The 18920-nt window shown below is 44.2% G+C and overlaps 1 protein-coding gene across 6 annotated transcripts in view; it reads left to right on the top strand.

Annotated features, from left to right (window-relative positions):
• The first annotated feature begins 266 nt into the window (after positions 1–266).
• LOC147107592 (uncharacterized) overlaps positions 267–18920 on the top strand; it is a 107524-nt gene continuing 88870 nt past the window's right edge. For 5 of the 6 annotated variants that reach the window (XR_015080838.1, XM_086006752.1, XM_086006750.1 and 2 more), the window contains exons 1-3: positions 267–4522; positions 4906–5004; positions 16056–16202. The gene's annotated coding sequence lies outside the window, so the exon portion shown is untranslated. The remainder of the gene's footprint in view (positions 4523–4905; positions 5005–16055; positions 16203–18920) is intronic. The other variant, XR_015080837.1, reaches the window with a different exon arrangement.

Consider the following 18920-nt stretch of genomic DNA (forward strand, 5'->3'; position numbering starts at 1 on the left):
GCTGGTGAAACCACAGTTTCTATTACTTCCTTGAGTCTTCTGGACGCTGGAGGAATCGATGTCCTTGAGGTGCTGCCGAATTGCAGGTAAGTCCGTTTCCACTTCGTCGCCACTGTAGTGTCCGTGTGTAGATAAAGACACTGAAGACAGGAGTTGGTTCAAAGGTATTTACTAAGCAAGTCTGGGGGGGGTTCTAAAGGATATACACAATACACAGGCTTATATAGCCCAAGTGGCAATTACTGGCATTACGCACACCTGGGGCTCTTAAAGGCACATACACCACACTGGGGGTCGGGACCCCCCCCAGCCTGGTTCCCGCCTCCACGCCATTTTAACCTAGGTGTGTCTGATTGACCCGAATCAGTCCCGCCTGCAACAAGTGGGACTGGTCTTTAGGGCCCTTAAACAGCATTAATTGGCCTTCATAATCCCATTTTAACAGGCCTTTGCCTGTTTAACTCTTTTCCCACATAAAACATGCCTGGTGGGGATGACGCCTGTGAAACCTGGCGTGAACACTATTGGCTTGTTGACTATCAGCTGCAGGTCCAACATTAAAGAGGATATTTGATCAGCCATCATTTGCAGGTGGCATGACTTTGTTGTCTCAGGCCTGGGGCAACTTTTACCAGGCCTAGCCACACCTGTGGAAGGTTGGAGCCTCACACACATCTCCAGTGTGACCTCCTGGGAAACCCCTCTCGCCACCCTCACTCAGCGCTTCCTCAACGGAGTCATACACCAGAAGCATGGGAGCCATTTATTTCCTTCCCTTCTGGGCATTAGGTGAGCTCGAACACCAGCCGCGGCACCAGCAGAACCAGGAACAACAGCAGCAGCAACAGGAGCGCCAGGCTGCTGCTCACCCACCTGAAGCTGCACAGGCCAGAAGGGGCCAGTGCTTGGAAGTGGCTTGAGAGCACTTTGCTGCACACCAGGGGGCCATGGGGACCCGTATCTGCACTGGCAGTCCTACTCGGAGGGACTTCCATGAAGGTCTGGTTTCTCTGTTCAATAGATGCCCATCGCTCCTCAAGAGATGTCATTCTATTATGAGCACTCACCATGTTTTCCATACCCTGGCGACTTATCTCCTCCATGGAGGTTGCCATCCTTTCTATGGTGATGCGTTCATGCGCCAATGACTCCACAAAGGCTCTGCTCATGTTCGCTATGGACTCCTCCATTCGCTCCACACTCACATCGACCCTGGACACAAAATCTGCCAGAGACTCCTGCATCTGTTCCTGGAGTTCCAACCCCGCTGATCTTATGGATGGATCCAGAGGCAGAGGGTCGATATGCAGCTGAGCCGAGCTGGCAGAGTCCTGCGCCCTCCGACTAGCACTCTCCACTGCTGTCCCTGTCTCCACAATCTGCTGATGCTCACTTTTGAGCTGTGATACACCAGGTGACAACACTACTCTATGTCCCGAAGGTCCCACCGAGGTGTGAGTGTCTGCGCTGGTGCTGGGTGCGCTGAATTCTGCTGACGCTGCGCCCTCAGAAGTTGCAGATTCCTCTGAGGAGTCTGGAAGCTCAGGCTCTTCCTCCTGGACAATAGGGATGGGGGTTCTCGATGGTCCTGTGGGGGAGTGAAGGAAAGAGTTGGAGATGTGAGGTCAAGGTTACATGCACATTGCATATGATCATAGGTCCATGTGTTATAGCTTCAGAATCATTATCAGCGACTTATGCAATGTCAATGAGAGAGATGGAAAACTATTCTGCCACCAGCTTGCTGTGATGCACCCGTCTGTCCATCCCCCACTTGCGCCTCATCCTCCAGTCCTACGATCTCCAGGATCGCCTCCTCCCAGGGGGTGAGGTGGGCTACTGATGGTCGCCCTCCTCCTGTCTTCGCTTGTTCTCTTTTATTTTGAGCTCTCTTTTCCTGCACTGCAACCACGTTCTTCGTGTGAGCCCCAAGGAGTTGACTTGACCTGCCACCTGTAGCCACACAGCCTTGGTCTGACTGAGAGGCCTCTTGAAGAAGGGAACAGGGCCTCCCTGTGGGCCCTAGCACCATCCAGTAATGCCAGGAGTGAAGCCTCATCAAATTTGGGGGCAGATCTGGCCCTCCTGCTGACCGTTGCTCCTGCAGGCTCCTGTGCCATCTTAATGGTTAAGTTTGGGAGCCTGCAGAGGAAGCAAGGCTTGCTGTGGACCTTAGAAGCAGCAGCAATGATGATGTCATAGTCTGCGACTTTCTGACTGGAAATACTCAATTGTCAAGGCTTCCCACATGCTGGAAATCAATTGGCCAATTGAGTTAAAATTGCATTAGTCTCACAGACCCATTTAGAATCGTGTCGGAATCACTAAATTCGGGGAACCTGCCAATTCCCCGCACCTGAGTTAAAATCGACCCCTAAGTCTATTGTGGCTCCTAATACAGTTTAGATGTCCAGATGCATACATCAGCATCATTCAACACTTTCACAATAGTGTGCTTGGCAATGTGTGCATACATACATGGAAACAGACCGGTCTGTGTTGGCATTTGCCATCCACATGACCAAATAGTCCTAATCATGTTTGCATAACTTGTTCCCATATCCCTTCATCCCCCTTTCCATAATCCACCTATCCAATCTAATCATGAATGCTGACATAAGGGCCGATTTTTAACCCTACTCGCCCGGTGGAAACTGGGCAAACATGCAGTTAAAATCAGCTAGGAGTAGGGTTGTCAACCCTCCCCGATTGTCCAGCAGTTTCCCAGAATGGACAATCAATCCCTTGGGTGCTGCTGCCAGCAACCCGGGAGAAAAGTAAAGTACAGGTAGACTACCCTTTATCCGAACTTCCGAAAACCGAAACCCTCTAAAAACCGAAGGTTTTTTTGTTCAGCGTAAGTCGTGCGCACGACCCTGACCCCCCGCCGACCCCCCACCCTTTCGGATAAGGGCTAGTGTATCCTTTATCCGCACTTCCGAAAACCGAAATCCTCTGAAAACCGAAAGGTTTCGTTCAGCGTAAGTCGTGCGCACGACCCCGACCCCCGCCGACCCCGACCCCGACCCCCCGCCGACCCCGACCCCCGCCGACCCCCGACCTCCGCCGACCCCCGACCTCCCTGCCGACCCCCGACCCCCGCCGACCCCCACCCTCGACAAATTTCCCAGTCTTATAAAATACCTTCTGAAATCCGAAATTTTCCGAAAACCGAAACACGGCTGGTCCCGAGGTTTTCGGATAAAGGATAGTCTACCTGTACTTTGTTCAGGTTCAGGCCTCCCACACACTTTATGTAACAATAATTTTTTTTTAATTGTACAATTAGAGAGTTTCAAGTGTCCTCTCATGCAAGAGGAAGAAAGCTTTTATTCGATTAAAGCAACTAACTTGTATACCCCCACACACATTCTTCTCTGTTGCAGCTGCCAAATACAATGAGAGAATTTAGTGTACGTTGTAAAAGAAAGTTGGAAAAGAAGTGTTAAAACATGAAACAACTGTTAGTTGTTATTCTGCTTCATGTATTATCTCGTGTCTGCATTTCCTAAAGATATGCTCAGCTGCAGCAAAAGTAATTCCTGCAAGGATGCAGAGTACTTTCCTACCTCACCACACTCACAAATCTAAAGCTGTGACTGAGGTGCTCCGATGAAAATAAGCCAAACCTAGACCATGGGGCTCGTATGAATTTATACTAAATTGGGTATCTGTTGGTCAGTGTCAATGCCCATCTCAAGTAAGGTTTATCAAAATCATCAAACTTCGTAGCATCTAGACATTTGTTTCTATGTTTTGTAACACTAATGAAAACACCACTCAACCTGTGATGCAGTTTGGAAGAAGTCCACAGCAGGGTACATTTTAATGGCTTATTTCCTCACTTTCTGTCAGTGGTGAAGACAAGCCAAGCCATCAGATTCAATGTAAATCAAACAACTATAGCCGATGTGCATAGTAATAATTATATATAAAACCATATTACATTATGTCACAGACTTTTTATTCCTTGAAAGTGGCACAGATCACAAAATAAAGTCTGTATAAAGGAAGATGAAACAATAATAAACTGGTAAATTACAACAGCCTACACATATAATTTTTTTTGTGAACCTTGTGAAAGGTGGAAGCTGTTAGTGCTAAGGAGAGAAGCACTTTCATCCAGTGCCAGCATCAGCCACTCTCAGGTCAGGTATATCACAGTGACACCAACTTCTAATGACCAGCACCCAAATGAGGAAAGTAAATATAATGGACATTTAAAGGTAGGCCATTCATTTCTGCTGTACAATGTTAAACAAATGAATGTCATGTGACCAAACCTCCAGGAATAAGTCCAACCAGTGTTGGAACCCTGAACTGGGAGCCTTACCCGCTGACATCCTTTTCCATTGTGTTCCTGCTGCGTTCTATTTTAACCCGCTCTTCTGAGCAGGCGGTAAGGCACCTGCCTGCAGCTGGTGGGGTCTTTCTTTAACTATGCAGATCGGGGGTCTGGTGACACTTTCAGCCGAGTAAAGACGGCAGTATCAGGATGCGGGGCCAGAAGAGGGCCAAACAAGTAAGCTTTTTCAAACTTAAAAAAAAACTTTCCATGTGGGGCCAGGTGGAGCAGGGGTTTAAATGAGGCCCGGTTGTTAAAATCGGCTGTTCCTCCCGGGCGGACTGCCCACTCACCCAGCAGCTTCCCGTCCGGGAGTTAAACCCCCACTTTTGAGACTTGTCAGAGATATGATAAAGTGCAACATAAATGTAAGTCTTTTTTAACAGTTATCCCAGTAAACGAAAAGTATTCCCTTCATTTTAATATTTAGCTGAAATGCTAAAATGAATTAGCTCTAGAAACTGCATATCTGGGGAGAGTTTGTTGAGGCATTTATTTGAAATCTACAATTTTCCTTCAGAATGTTTAATGCTACTTAACGTTGTGCTCCATCTTTCCAGTAGGTGGCAGTTTGTGCCAGGATAAAGGTGTCCAAGATCATAGGCTGGAGTAAACTACAGTACTGTATATATCACTGGAGAACCTTTCAACATCAGATGGTAGAGTAAAGCCACTCCCAGAATAGTGCATGTATCATACAATCTATATATATATATCAATAGTAAAAGAGACAAACAGAAATTTCTGCCAAAACTGTTAATCTCCAGTTGTCTTTACTGTGCTGTTGAGGATAAGCATTCCAGGGATAGCAGTGTCCGTCAGGGTAAAGGATTTTGTAGGCTGGAGAGCATTTTATTTTGGATACAAACAGTCACACATCGGAATCCCAATGATTGCTTTTGACACCATCACAGTCCACAACCTCTACGCCGCCTCTTAAATCTGACTGCTTTTAAACACCTGCTAAGAAATACTTTATTAACTGGGCGTTTGGAAGAAGGGTTTGAATTATTTCTGGGATACTAATTTGGTTTCATTTATATTTCAGCAAAACACAGTGGAATAAGTTGGAAGTGCTAGACAGGCTAAAAGGTCTTACAACTAATAAATTCTCAGGGGTTTGTGGTAATTATCCCAGAGTACTAAAGGAGACATGGGGGGACATTCACTGCACACTAGGCACTGGGGGGGAAGGGCCACCAGTAGATTGAAAACAGGCTGATATGGTGTCCATTTTAAAAAAGGGCTTAAAAATAGACACAGACAACAGCAAATCTATTAGTCATGTAAAATAATAGAATTGATTATCAGGAGTAAGCTTGAGGATTGTCTGTACAATAATAACCTAGTAAACAGCAGTTAATATGGATTCAGAAAGGTAAGACCCTGCCTGACCTGCCTCCTTGGCTTCTTTGAGAAAGTGATAACTCAATTGGACTGTGGAAAGCCCCATCACATTGTGTACCTTGGCTTCCAAAAGGCTTTTGATAAATGTCCACACGAAAGGCTGAAAGCTATGGGAATCCAGGGTAAATCTTGGTGAATGGATAAGAAATTGCCTGAGAATTAGAAAACAACAAGTACTTGTTAGAGGATTTATGACAAAGTGGGGGGAGGAGGGGGCCGGCGGCGATGTACTAAGTGTGGTGCCCAGAGCTCAGTGTCTGAACCACAACTGTTTCTAATTTACATCAATGACTTGGATTCATAAAGCTCAATACAAATTGGTCATATTTACGCATTGGAACTGGAGGAAACAATTCAGAAATTACAAAATGAATTAGTCAAAATGTGTATGTGAGCAGAACAATGTGGAGAAGCGTAAAGTACAGGAATCCCTCCCCAACCGCGGGGGATACGTCCCTGAAAACCCCCGTGGTTAGTAAAACCGCGGTTGGGGCGGGATTCCTGTACTGCAAATAGGAAGGAAATAGCGGCAACAGACAATGGCCCTGAATTTGCGGTCGGAGGCATACCAGAAGAATACGCCTCCGAACGGGAAAAAAAATCCGAACTTACCCGGTGTCTCCGGAGCTTCAGACTCGGGCCCTGGGCCTGCAGGCGTACGCCTGCGTATAGGCCCACGGATCCCAGGAGCGCATGCGGTTCGCAAGAGTCCCTGGGATCACGTGGGCCAGGCCAACCAATCTAAAAGGGGGATTCCTGTGATGCTTATGGGGACTCCATTTATGTACGGAATCCCCATTAGCATATTAGAAATGGAGTGACTGCTGCCAACAAACCGGAAGCTACCAAAAGCTGCACATAAATGTCAACTTTCATAACTTTCATTAATCCAATAGAGACACCAATTCAACACAAGAAACACCAATTCAACATAAACTGATAGAAATTCAACATAAGCCGATAGAAACACCAATACAAATTTTAAGTTTAATTTTCTTTTCGGTTCAGTTCGGCAGCGCATAACTGTTAACTTTCTCTCTCGGCTCAGTTCGGCAGCAGCGATCCCTTTTCCCCACCCCCTCCCTATTGTTGGTAATATTTAACATTAAACCATTATCAGCCATGTCTAGTATTACTTAAATTTAAAGCTCATTGAATGTTGATTGATGACAAACTCCAGGAGCTTTCACTTCTCGAGCACCCCGAGCTACACGTGAAGAACCCGGAGCCGAACCGCTCCCCACCATCAAATCACCACATCGGCGACCAAAGACGCGTTAGAAATTACTGGAAACCACAAGTATCTTTACTTCTAATAATTACAAAGATGATTTATTTCACGAGCCAACCACATTATTATATCAGAGTGACTGCTGCCTACGAAGTCCGGCAGGAACAACCAAGAAACCATTGGAACTGCACATGCACAACTACTTTATGTCATTGGCAGCAGTCGCGTCCTATTAGAAATCCCCAAATAAATAAGAATGCACACCACTTAAATAAAAATGAATGTTCCCATGTTCAAAATTAATTAAAAGGCCCTTTAATTAAGCATTTAAAATAAAATTTTAGGAAAAATATATTTAAACATTTTAAAATGGGCCAAAATGCACCTAAACTAATTTTAAATGTATGTATATGTTTAAATCATTTTTTTTAAATGTATTTTAACATTTATTTTAACCCTTATGCTGGTAAAAGAAGGCCTTAGGCCTGCTTTTACCAGGCGTCAGTGTTTCATGGGCATTCGCTGGGCAGTAGTTGGACAAATAGCCCGACACTGTGCCAGTGAAAGTGATTTTGTAGCGGATGCGGTGGATCTGCCCAAGTGAAACTTGACAGATCGCAAGTTCCGGGTTTTCGCACATGCGCAGCGCATGCGGAAACCCAGAACTTGCGGGGCCTTTCTGTAAGCACCGTCACTTCAGACCCATGCTCATTGAATGATGTTGAAATAGTTAAGGACGAAGATGAAAGATGCCTAGGAGTCTCAGTAGACCCGACACTCAACATGTCCAACCATGCAGGGCAGCAATCAGCAAAGCCAATAGAAGCCGCCCGACTTTTACTTCCATTAATTTTGTTTCCAGATCTGAGCTGACACTGAAAACCTACAGCTACATCAACAGTGCACTTTAAAATCATGTAGCAATAGGCAGCATGGCGGGACAGTGTGCTTTGCCATGGAGTGGTAGGATCAGGATTCTCTGTGCAGTTACTCTGCGGTGGAGATAATGGAGAGCTCACCCTGCGAGAGCCTGTGACGGGCCATGCCACTTTTAAAATACTTCCGATGGGCCTGTCCAGAAGGCTGGTGCTTTTCAGAGAAGTTAACTGTGAATAATAATTAGCTACGAAACATGCCTGATTTATTCTTAGCAGAGTAGAACCACAATTGCAATGTTGTCATACCCATTGAAAGGACTTCACGTGACTGTTTGTAGTTTTAATAATACAGGGAAAGTACACAAGCAGCTTTTTAAAGCTACATGGGGAAGGGAGAAAATTGATGAGAGCCAAAAACTGCACGGGGTATACAGTCATATTCTGGTAAAAGACTGAGCAAGAACCGGAAGCCCTGCACTCAGCCCATTACTGAATTTTCCCATCATAGGCACTTCCTATGTTGATCTTATGGATTTCAAGTCGATTTGTTTGCTGGCATTCCTGTCAGTTCGTGTTTCCTTCAGGAGAGAGGAGGCTTGCAATGGCAGTCTGCATGAAAAGAAAGTTGTAAAACTCTGAATACCTCTTAACACTAGATTAAAAATCTACCATTCTTTCACATTACCTGCATGAAGTATTTTACATTGAAAGGACTGTTTCACATGCCAACCACTTTCCTTCTCCAAGTGGAAATCACTTAGACTGAGTTTACAGAAATAAATACTGTGGGTGTAGATATGAAATTTGTTTTATATGATTGATATTTACTGAGAAAAATATTGTTTTCCATCTGAAGGATGAAAAATTGGTTCATCTTAATCAGGTATCCCATTCGCCTCCTAGAATTGTTAGACATTTAGAGCCTGGTGTTATGTCTTTGTAGCAATGCAGAACCTTTATTTGTTCTGCTTCGAAGTGGAAAGATATTTTTTCAATGGTTCCCCATCCAAAAATGGTTTTGGTAACAGTGTGGAGTCTCAAGCAGGACAAGCTGACATTGGAAGCACCAACGTGCTCTGTTTGGCCACCTCTAAAGTATTATTCTAATACTAGACTGAGCTCATGTGGTAACTGGGTCCATTGGTTTCATACAAGTGCTACTGTCCCTCAAGTAAAATATTTACAGAAAAAGGAATGCTTGTTTCTACAAATAGATAACGTGTGAAAACAGGATTTGACTATTAACAAAAAAATGTAGCAAAAGATAACAAGGGAGCACAACCCATAGATACCAACACTGCGTGCTGCCCTATCTCCTTGCTGGTGTCTAATTTTTAAAAATTTGTTCCTGGGATGTGGGGGTCGCTGACAAGGCCAGCATATATTGCCCATCCCTAGTTGCCCTTGAGAAGGTGGTGGTGAGCCACCTTCTTGAACTGCTGCAGTCTGTGTGGTGAAGGTACTCCCACAGTGCTGTTAGGGAGGGAATTACAGGATTTTGACCCAGCGACAATGAAGGAACGGCGATATATTTCCAAGTCAGGATGTTGTGTAACTTGGAGGTGATGGTGTTCCATGCGCCTGCTGCCCTTGTCCTTCTAGGTGGTAGAGGTTGCAGGTATGGGAGGTGCTGCCAAAAAAGCCTTGGCGAGTTGCTGCAGTGCATCTTGTAGATGGTACACACTGCAGCCACGGTGCGCCGGAAGTGCAGGGTGTGAATGTTTAAGGAGGTGGATGGGGTGCCAATCAAGCAGACTGCTTTGTCCTGGATGGTGTCAAGCTTCTTGAGTGTTGTTGGAGCTGCACTGATCCAGGCAAGTGGAGAGTATTCCATCACACTCCTGACTTGTGCCTTGTAAATGGTGGAAAGGCTTTGGGGAGTCAGGAGGTGAGACACTCGCCGCAGAATACCAAGCCTCTGACCCGCTGTTGTTGCCACAGTATTTATCTGGCTGGTCCAGTTATGTTTCTGGTCAATGGTGTTGATGGTGGAGGATTCAGCGATGGTAATGCCGTTGAATGTCAAGGGGCGGTGGTTAGACTCTCGCTTGTTGGAGACAGTCATTGCCTGGCACTTGTGTGGCACAAATGTTACTTGCCACTTATCTGCCCAAGCTTGAATGTCATCCAGGTCTTGCTGCATGCGGGCATGGACTGCTTCATTATCTGAGGAGTTGCGAAGGGCACTGAACACTGTGCAATCATCAGCAAACATCCCCACTTCTGACCTTATGATGGAGGGAAGGTCATTGATGAAGCAGCTGAAGATGGCTGGTCCTAGGACACTGATCTGAGGAACTCCTGCAGTGATGTCCTGGGGCTGAGATGATTGACCTCCAACCACCACAACCAATGTGGTGTCTTTGATGCTGAATATACAGGAAATTGCATTTTCAACTCCGTGAAATACTGAAATGGTGCTGTAATAGCTGAAGTGGCAGAGCAGGTTGACACATTAACAGAATGTGCCAATCGAATGGTGAGACTCAAATGTACATGCTTTCAATGATGGACATGCCAGGAGATTGAACATGCCAAGTAGAGGTAGGACATTTGTGGGACTATCAATGATCAAGTCACACTTCCTCATGGCCAATTTGGGAGCAGCAATGATAAAGGCCTGAAGACCCTGTCCTCACAGCGAAGGAATACTGCATAGGACAGGCCAATAAATAAAAATTAGTGAAAAATATATTTTAAATATAATTAGTCCCTTAATATTGCAGAATCTTGTGTTAAAGTGGCAAGTGCTGTGTTAATATCAATGCTTATTTCAAATTGAGTTCTTATTTCTGGGTTCTTACAACAAAAGCATTGCTCATTTCATAGTGTTCAAAACTGCGTCACAACATGTGATAATCTCAATGAAAAATAGGCCAATCATGTATGGCCAATTTTGCATCCATTTTATTGTGATGTTAAATGCATTCCTTTGGACTCGTGCACAAACTTTGTGGATTGTCACAGGACAATTCAGTGGGTGGAATGAGGTAGATTAGGCCAGTGTTTTCACCTGGAACTCTGTCCCTTGTATGCAGACATTGAAACACATACAATAATTTTCTGAACCAGCATTAGTGGAGCATCATATTTTATGCTGTGGGAAATCTGCCATTGGGGCTGCAAATCTGGTGGGCGGGAGGATAGAAGCTGGTTACATTGAGTCCCCATCGTGTTTTGCCTTCATCAAAAATTGCAACCTAAGTGGGGGCAAGCACATAATTAGCCCGACTACAAATGGGCAGGCATATTATGCCACCATGCAAATGAGGGAATGCATCACATGACACATTTCCCACTTTTTGTCCACTAGCAACACAATGGCCCGTATTTTCCGATCGGAGGCTTCCTGTGTGCTGATGCCTCTGATCTGGAAAAAATCTACGCCCTTACCTGAGGGCTCCGGAGGTCCAGACATTTCCACTCCTGGGCCTCTCCTGGTGCGCACGCGCAGAGGCCCAGGTATCCCAGGGGCGCAGGCAGTTCGCAAGCGTCCCTGGGATCACGGCCATGGGGAACCAATGGAAGAAGGGAATCCCCCTTCATACTTTTGACAGGTATCTCAGCTTAGACCTGTCAAATGTATGAATGGGGATCACTCAAAAAACACACTAATGTGGCGGAGCCACCAAAGGACTCAGAGCGGTTGTACATAATTCCTTTAACAGCAATGTAGTTACTGTCTGTGCCTGTACCTTTAATTACACTGTTTGACTGTACAATGCCTAGTTACCTTTACAGCACGTGATGATGTCATGCCGTTAGTCACGTGATGCTCCAATGGCGGGAAGAACGTCATGACGCCATGACGTCACTCTCCTGATCAGGGGATCAGTCCTCGTGGAGCCCTCAAGGAGAGTAGACCTGTTATTGATGTGTCCTAGCAGTTTCCAGTTTAAACTCGTTTGATTTCATTAAAGTTCATTAATTTAATTACCTGAGTCGAACTCAGTCTTTTTGATAGGAACCTCCATTCCTACATTAAAACATTAAATAATTTTTTTTTAAATCACATTTTTAAAATTAGTTAAAATTACATTAACTATTTTAAACAAAAATAAAAAATTTTGAAAAAAGTAATTAAAGTTTTTTACAGGGCTAAAAATAAACTTACCTTTTTAAAAAGTATTTTTAAATTATAAATGAGTGGAAATTTTTTTTTAATAACTTTTTTAAACTCTTTTGCTGGTAAAAGCAGGCCTTACACCTGCTTTTACCAGGCGTAAGATTTTTAAAGGTTTTCTGCGGGCGGAGGGTCTCCAAAAAGAGGAACTCTCCACCCACAGAGGCCCTTCTCCAGGGCAGGCGGATGATCTGTCAAGACAATTCTTGATAGAGTGGATTTTCAGCGCATGCACTTCGCATGCCTGAAACCAGCACTTGCAAGGCCCCTACGGGTGTGTACACAGTGCGTACACACCCGTAGGGATCGGAAAATATGGGCCATTATGCAATTGCTCCAACCCTAGGATTAGCCAGTTATTTTGACTGACGTTCTGGAATTGATGTCAATGTTGCAGCCAAGAGTGTGATTAAATGTTTTGCAATAGGAAATGCTTTTACTTGTTTGCAGTATATCCTCCAGCATTGTTAATTGTTATCCAGATCTATCAAAGCAAGTCTTTTGCTAATCTATACCGCAGTCCGAAATAGAAATCATAGGATCATAGAAATTTACGGCACAGAAGGAGGCCATTCGGCACATCGTGTCTGTGCCAGCCAAAAAAGTGCTAGCCGGCCTAATCCCACTTTCCAGCTGTAGGTTACGGCACTTCAAGTGCATATCCAAGTACTTTTTAAATGCAATGAGGGTTTCTGCCTCTACCACCCTCTCAGGCCGTGAGTTCCAGACCCCCACCACCCTCTGGGTGAAAAAAAGTTCTCCTCAAATCCTCTCTAAAACTTCTACCAATTACTTTAAATCTATGTCCCCTGGTCATTGACCTCTCTGCTAGGGGAAATAGGTCCTTTCTATCCACTCTATCTAGGCCCCTCATAATTTTATATACTTCAATTAAGTCTCCCCTCAGCCTCCTCTGTTCCAAAGAAAACAACCCCAGCCTATCCAATCTTTCCTCATAGCTAAAATTCTTCAGTCCTGGGCTCAGTACTTCACCAACGAGCTGCCTGGAGGTGCCCAGCAGGTGTCATTTAGGTCTCATGTAATTGAGGCCCAAGGCCCATTTTCAGGTGTGCCTCAGGCCTATCCATTCAGTTTGTGCCTGCTGGCTGCATTCAGCGCAACCCAATTTTGCAAAGGGGTTTTAGGCTCCCTCTTTGCATATGTAACTAGCTTAAAGGCTATTTCAGGCATGGGTCCTGGACACCTCTTTTTGTGCCTTTACCAATATGACAGCTGGCACACTTCCAGCAGGTAATGAGTGCACGTGCCTCACCTGCCATATTGGATGTTTAGGTGCCCTCTTTGCACCTGAAAAAGAGTGCGGTGCCATCGAATTTCTACGCCTGAGAATCTACTATATTTCTACTGAAGAAAAGTTATGAGAGCAGTTAACTTTATGATCACATGCTGTGTTGTGTGTATATGAATATTATCTCTGCTCTATGATACTTTAAATTGTTAATAAATATGATAAGTAATCTTAGCCTGATCAGCGCTTTGAAATTCTTGTTCTCAGGATGTGGACAACACTGGAAAAGTGATATTTATTGCCCATCCCTAGTTGTCTATGTAGTAATTTTTTGTACAGCTGAGCGGTTGCTAGGCTACTTCAGTGGGCATTAAGAGTTACAGACTAGGTAGGCATGATCATTAGTGAACCAGTTAGGATTATATCACAATCCAGCAATTTTCATGAACAGTTGTTCTGGTACTAGCTCCTGAATTACCAGATTTATTGAAATCCACAACTTGGCATGGTGGGATTTGAACTAATAACCTCTAGATTACCAATCCAGCACTATAACCACTACACTACTGTATGATAAACCTAAATGCAATTTATAATAATTGTTGACTTTGGTCACATAACCTCCACAAGAGCAAATCATGCAAACCTTATAGCTTCTAAATTGTGTGAGACAAGACCTACACAAAAGAACTGTTCTGAAACCATTCAAAGGGAAAATAGTGCTCTAAAGACATGAATCACAATATTAGGTAGTATTATCATGTACCATGGCATGAGGGTGAAACCTTGTGGTTCTTTAACCTCACCCTGTTTTGGCAGAGCTCTTCTACTGCATTCTAGAGTTCAGATTTAGTTTTTGGTCAAAATCAGTTTATGAAATATGGCATAACCTTGGTATTATGGTGTAGTTACACTAGGGCTAATCAACTGCACAACCAGGCACTGCCCCCCCATCTTCAAGTTATAGTTCAGGCCATCTATATTCAGGAGATGACAATATGCAGTGGTTCAAGAAGGCGGCTCACCACCACCACCTTCTCAAGGGCAACTAGGGATGGGCAATGAATGCTGGCCTTGCCAGCAACGCCCACATCCCCTGAATGAATAAATAAAAAATAAAACGTGACAGCTAGACAATGTAATGCTGGCCATCCCTAAATCTGTGTCGAAAGACAACATCATAATGGTGCAGAGAGTGCCTTTCTCAGCTTGGATTAAGGGCACATTGTTGAAGCAGTGTAGCTTTGCCCTTCATTTAACATTTGCTATAAGTGACCTGGGAATGCAAGCCATCAGCACCAACGTGGAAAGTTTTATGTTTCCTAGCATTCATATAATGTATGCAAAACTCACTGAAACATGAGAGCAGAAACTCAAAACTGTTCAAGAGGGTTCTGTGTAAGATCACCCTCTGTTATAATCATGCTTGAGCAACATTGCTTTGTTTCACATCCTGGTTTAGTCAGTTTTGTTATGGTGCAATGAAGCATACAATAAAGCGCGCTGTTTGATGTTGACGAGCTGTGTGTTAAATCTGCTGCAGACTAAAATATAGAAATCCTGTATTTCCTTTTATTTAATGGAACTTTGTCTTTATGAAAGGGTGTTTGGCAAACTTTTGTTTGGGGAGGGCAGAAAGATGCAAGTAACATTTGCGCCACATAAGTGCCATGCAATGGCTATCTCCAACAAGCGAGAGTCTAACCACCACCCCTTGACATTCAACAGCATTACCATCGCTGAATCCTCCACCATCAACATCCTGGGGGTCACTATTGACCAGAAACTTAACTGGACCAGCCACATAAATACTGTGGCAACAAGAGCAGGCCAGAGGCTGGGTATTCTGTGACGAGTGTCTCACCTCTTGACTCCCCAATGCCTTTCCACCATCTACAAGGCACAAGTCAGGAGTGTGATGGAATACTCTCCACTTGCCTGGATGAGTGCAGCTCCAACAACACTCAAGAAGCTCGACACCATCCAGGACAAAGCAGCCCGCTTGATTGGCACCCCATCCACCACCTTAAACTTTCACTCCTTCCACCACCAGCGTACCATGGCTGCAGTGTGTACCATCTACAAGATGCACTGCAGCAACTCGCCAAGGCTCCTTCGGCAGCACCTCCCAAACCTGTGACCTCTACCACCTAGAAGGACAAGGGCAGCGGGTGCATGAGAACACCACCACCTGCAATTCCCCTCTAAGTTACACACCATCCTGACTTGGAAGTATATCGCCGATCCTTCATCGTCGCTGGGTCAAAATCCTGGAACTCCCTCCCTAACAGCACTGTGGGAGTACCTTCACCACAAGGACTGCAGCGCTTCAAGAAGGTGGCTCACCACCACCTTCTCGAGGGCAATTAGGGATGGGCAATAAATGCTGGCCTTGCCAGTGACGCCCACATCCCAGGAACGAATATTTTTTTAAAAATGTGTCATTCTGGCCACAATGTTGTTACAGACAACTAATGTAATGATGTGCTTTATTGTATTTGTGCCATTGCATTATATATTTAATAATTTTTCATGAAGAAGGTGTCCCTTTAATTAGAATTATGTTTTGATTCTTTTGTAAACTTGGGATTTTGAAATAGTGTAAGATGTTGTTTAGCAAGCTCTTCTGATTGTTCCACAGCTAATGGACAGGTCAATACACTACTGAGGCATACAGATCAGAAAGGTCCCAGCTTTGATCCCTTGCCTCTGCTAAATTATCTGTAGTAACGCTAACAAGTCGATTTTACAGGTGTTGCTACAGTACAAATGTAAAAATGTGGGCCCCACAAAGCCTGTGATTTCTCCATGTGTCCTCTCAGACTGTGAAGCTCCTCACTGGGAAAGTGTGTTCGCAAGACAAGTCCTCATAACTGACCTCCACTTCGGGAGGCAAAATTCAGCTCAAGTTCTCACTTCTGATCACCATCTACTAACTTCTGCTGAAATGCATGCATGTATAATGCCAGGTGAGAACAGCACTGGGTTTGATTGTGTCGTCTTGCTAATATTTGAGTAGCCTACCCACTCATGGTCTAGGTTCCCACATGAAAACTGGCCACTATGGCTAGGTACTAGAGGGCTGTTGATGCCCATCTAACCACATCCCAGCATGAGGCACTGTCTTCCTAAGAGAAGAAGAGAAAGGGGGAGGATTTGCCAAAAACAAGTGTTTTAAATCTAACCCGGATATCAAACAGTCTTACTTGTGGTGGTTCAGCAGTAAAGAATGATTCCAATCAGTAACCACGTGTACGTATTTAGATGAATCATGCTGACTGGAATTTGTATTTGCACATATAATATTCATCTTCCCTGTAATTAACTGCAGCTCATTGCAACATAAATCTGCAGTGATGACATTTTAAACAGATTTAGAATATTTATGTGCACATATCATTAAAATACCGTCCGCTGTAGGTTTACCACAGAGACCTGTGTAGGGCTAAAAAAAAACTCAAAAACAATAGCATAAAAACAACTATTTTGCCAGCTAGCTTATTACTGCTACCAATGGGAAATATTTTGGTCCACTAACATGACAGAGCATAAAAAAATGTTCAGGATAGGTACCATGAAAGAAGTCCATAGCTTCCTCACTTCATCCATGGGTAGAACAGTACTCTCAATAATGAACAAAAATGTCCAGCGCAATAATATCTACCTAGTTATGTAAATGATTGAAGAGCATCTGTTACATGCCATCTGTTGCACTCCATCCGGCACACTCTATCCGCATATTCATTGCAGCACACTCCACACATCACACTCCATCCAACATACTCCAGATGGTACACTTTAAAGTGTCAAATGTATAAAGAAGAGAGGCAGTTACTCTGTGCTGTATAGTTTGGACCGAGAGCTAGAAACGTACAAGAACCTGGCAATCTGCAAAACCTCCTTTAGCAAACAGTAATTAAATACTGATTGACCTCAACATATATTTAGATCACTTCCCCACAGGGAGCATCTGGGCATTGGGCTAAAATGGATAGACCAACCACAACCATTTTCTAGAGTGCAGACTATGAGTGAGAAACACTCTCCAGTAGATCAGCTAGCTTTATATATATATAAAAAAATGTTGACCCTGAAATTTCAATTGAGCTCCTAACATGGGCCGGAATTTTGGGAGGAGTCCAGTTTTGCCAAGATTCCACGCTAGTAAACTGCCCAGTAAATGCTGATGGGGGGAAGTGGTCGAGATTTCCACCAGTTCCCGCCAGGGGGCACATCTAGGGGAGGCCCTAGGCTATCCAGGGAATTAAGCCCATTAGGACCTTATAAGGCGTCAATAGAAATCTCACCAGCTGGGAGCCGGCATGAGTTCATTGAGGCCCTATGAAAAGCCCTTCAAGCTTCTTAGACAAAGGTAATCGGCCTTGGAGGGGATTGATTACCCTCTTTTAAATGCAGCATGAATCCCTTAGAAGCAATTTTCTTAAGCCTAGGAAGGGCTTCGGGATGCCCCAGTGGAACAGTTTTGGGCTACTCCACATTCCATCAACATTTCATCGCAGGCACATAAGATGCTTTCTTACAAGCCTGGGCTACCCACCCTGATCATTCTAATGACCTATCTCTCGGATTTGGGACAAGATGTAAGTCCTTCACTGTGGGGCACTTCAAACCCCCTCCATCGCACATCTGCTGAATTGACAGTGCTTCAATTGTCCCAACTGTGACAGCCAAGTAAATGGAGGATGTGGAGCGTGGCCTTCTTCTGTTTGGGATTTTCCTTAGTTTCTGTCAAGTCCCCATCCCCAGGAAACACTATAATAGTGGTGGTGTTGGGACCAATTCAGTCCCAAAGGCAGGAGAACATTGTTTGTTGACACTTATCAGCAATTCTGTAGAACATTAAAGCCTGAAAGTGATTGGCACTATCTGAGTCTCTTGAAAATTAGGACACTAAAGATAGTTGCTGGATTCTGCACCAAATTGAAAATGTTAAGTAATTTTAAGGAAGTAATAAATTTCCCTCTTGGCCTGACAAAATTCTCAAGGAATTTCAGCCCCCACAAAGTACAAGTATCAAAGGCAAAGAAGAAAAATGGCAGTGCCAAAACAGTTGGCGTAAACCCTCCTGACCAACTAAATGAAAACAGGACAGAAACAAATAAAGAGGTTGAGGAATAACCTCAAAATGCTATTACAAACCTTAGTGTGGAGCTCTTTAAATAGAATACTCCCAGCAGTTTGGGACTCCTATTTGAAAGGCTAGGTGAATGTCTGAGAACTGGAGCAAACACCAGGAAATTGCATGGAAATTAAATGACATTGTCAGACCTAATTTTAATATGGAAACTGGTGGGCACTTCTAGCACCAATACAAAACCCAACCAGCAAATTCAATGGCACTAAATAGACAGAAATTAATGGATCTCTGCTTATTTTTCCAATTGGTTACACCCTTTGTATAGCTATTATTCAAGTAGAGGGGAAAATCAGGACTAGTTCCATTTTAAAAAAAGCTGTCATAAGTATATATTTTCAATAGATGTCACTGTTCATCATAAGAGAAATATTATACAGATCTATCAGCAATAACCCAGGTCTGTGCTGGAGCAGGACAAGACTGCAGGAAATCTCAGCCCAGTTAAACCTGCAAAGTCCTCATTTAGGGACTGGTGTCGAACCTGAGAGAGCTGTCCCAAATACTAGTCAAGCAACAGCCTGACATAGTT

The sequence above is a fragment of the Somniosus microcephalus genome, chromosome 14 (genome assembly GCF_052327205.1).
Source record: "Somniosus microcephalus isolate GS21.2 chromosome 14, FLI_Smic_1.0, whole genome shotgun sequence".
Classification (NCBI taxonomy): Eukaryota; Metazoa; Chordata; class Chondrichthyes; order Squaliformes; family Somniosidae; genus Somniosus; species Somniosus microcephalus.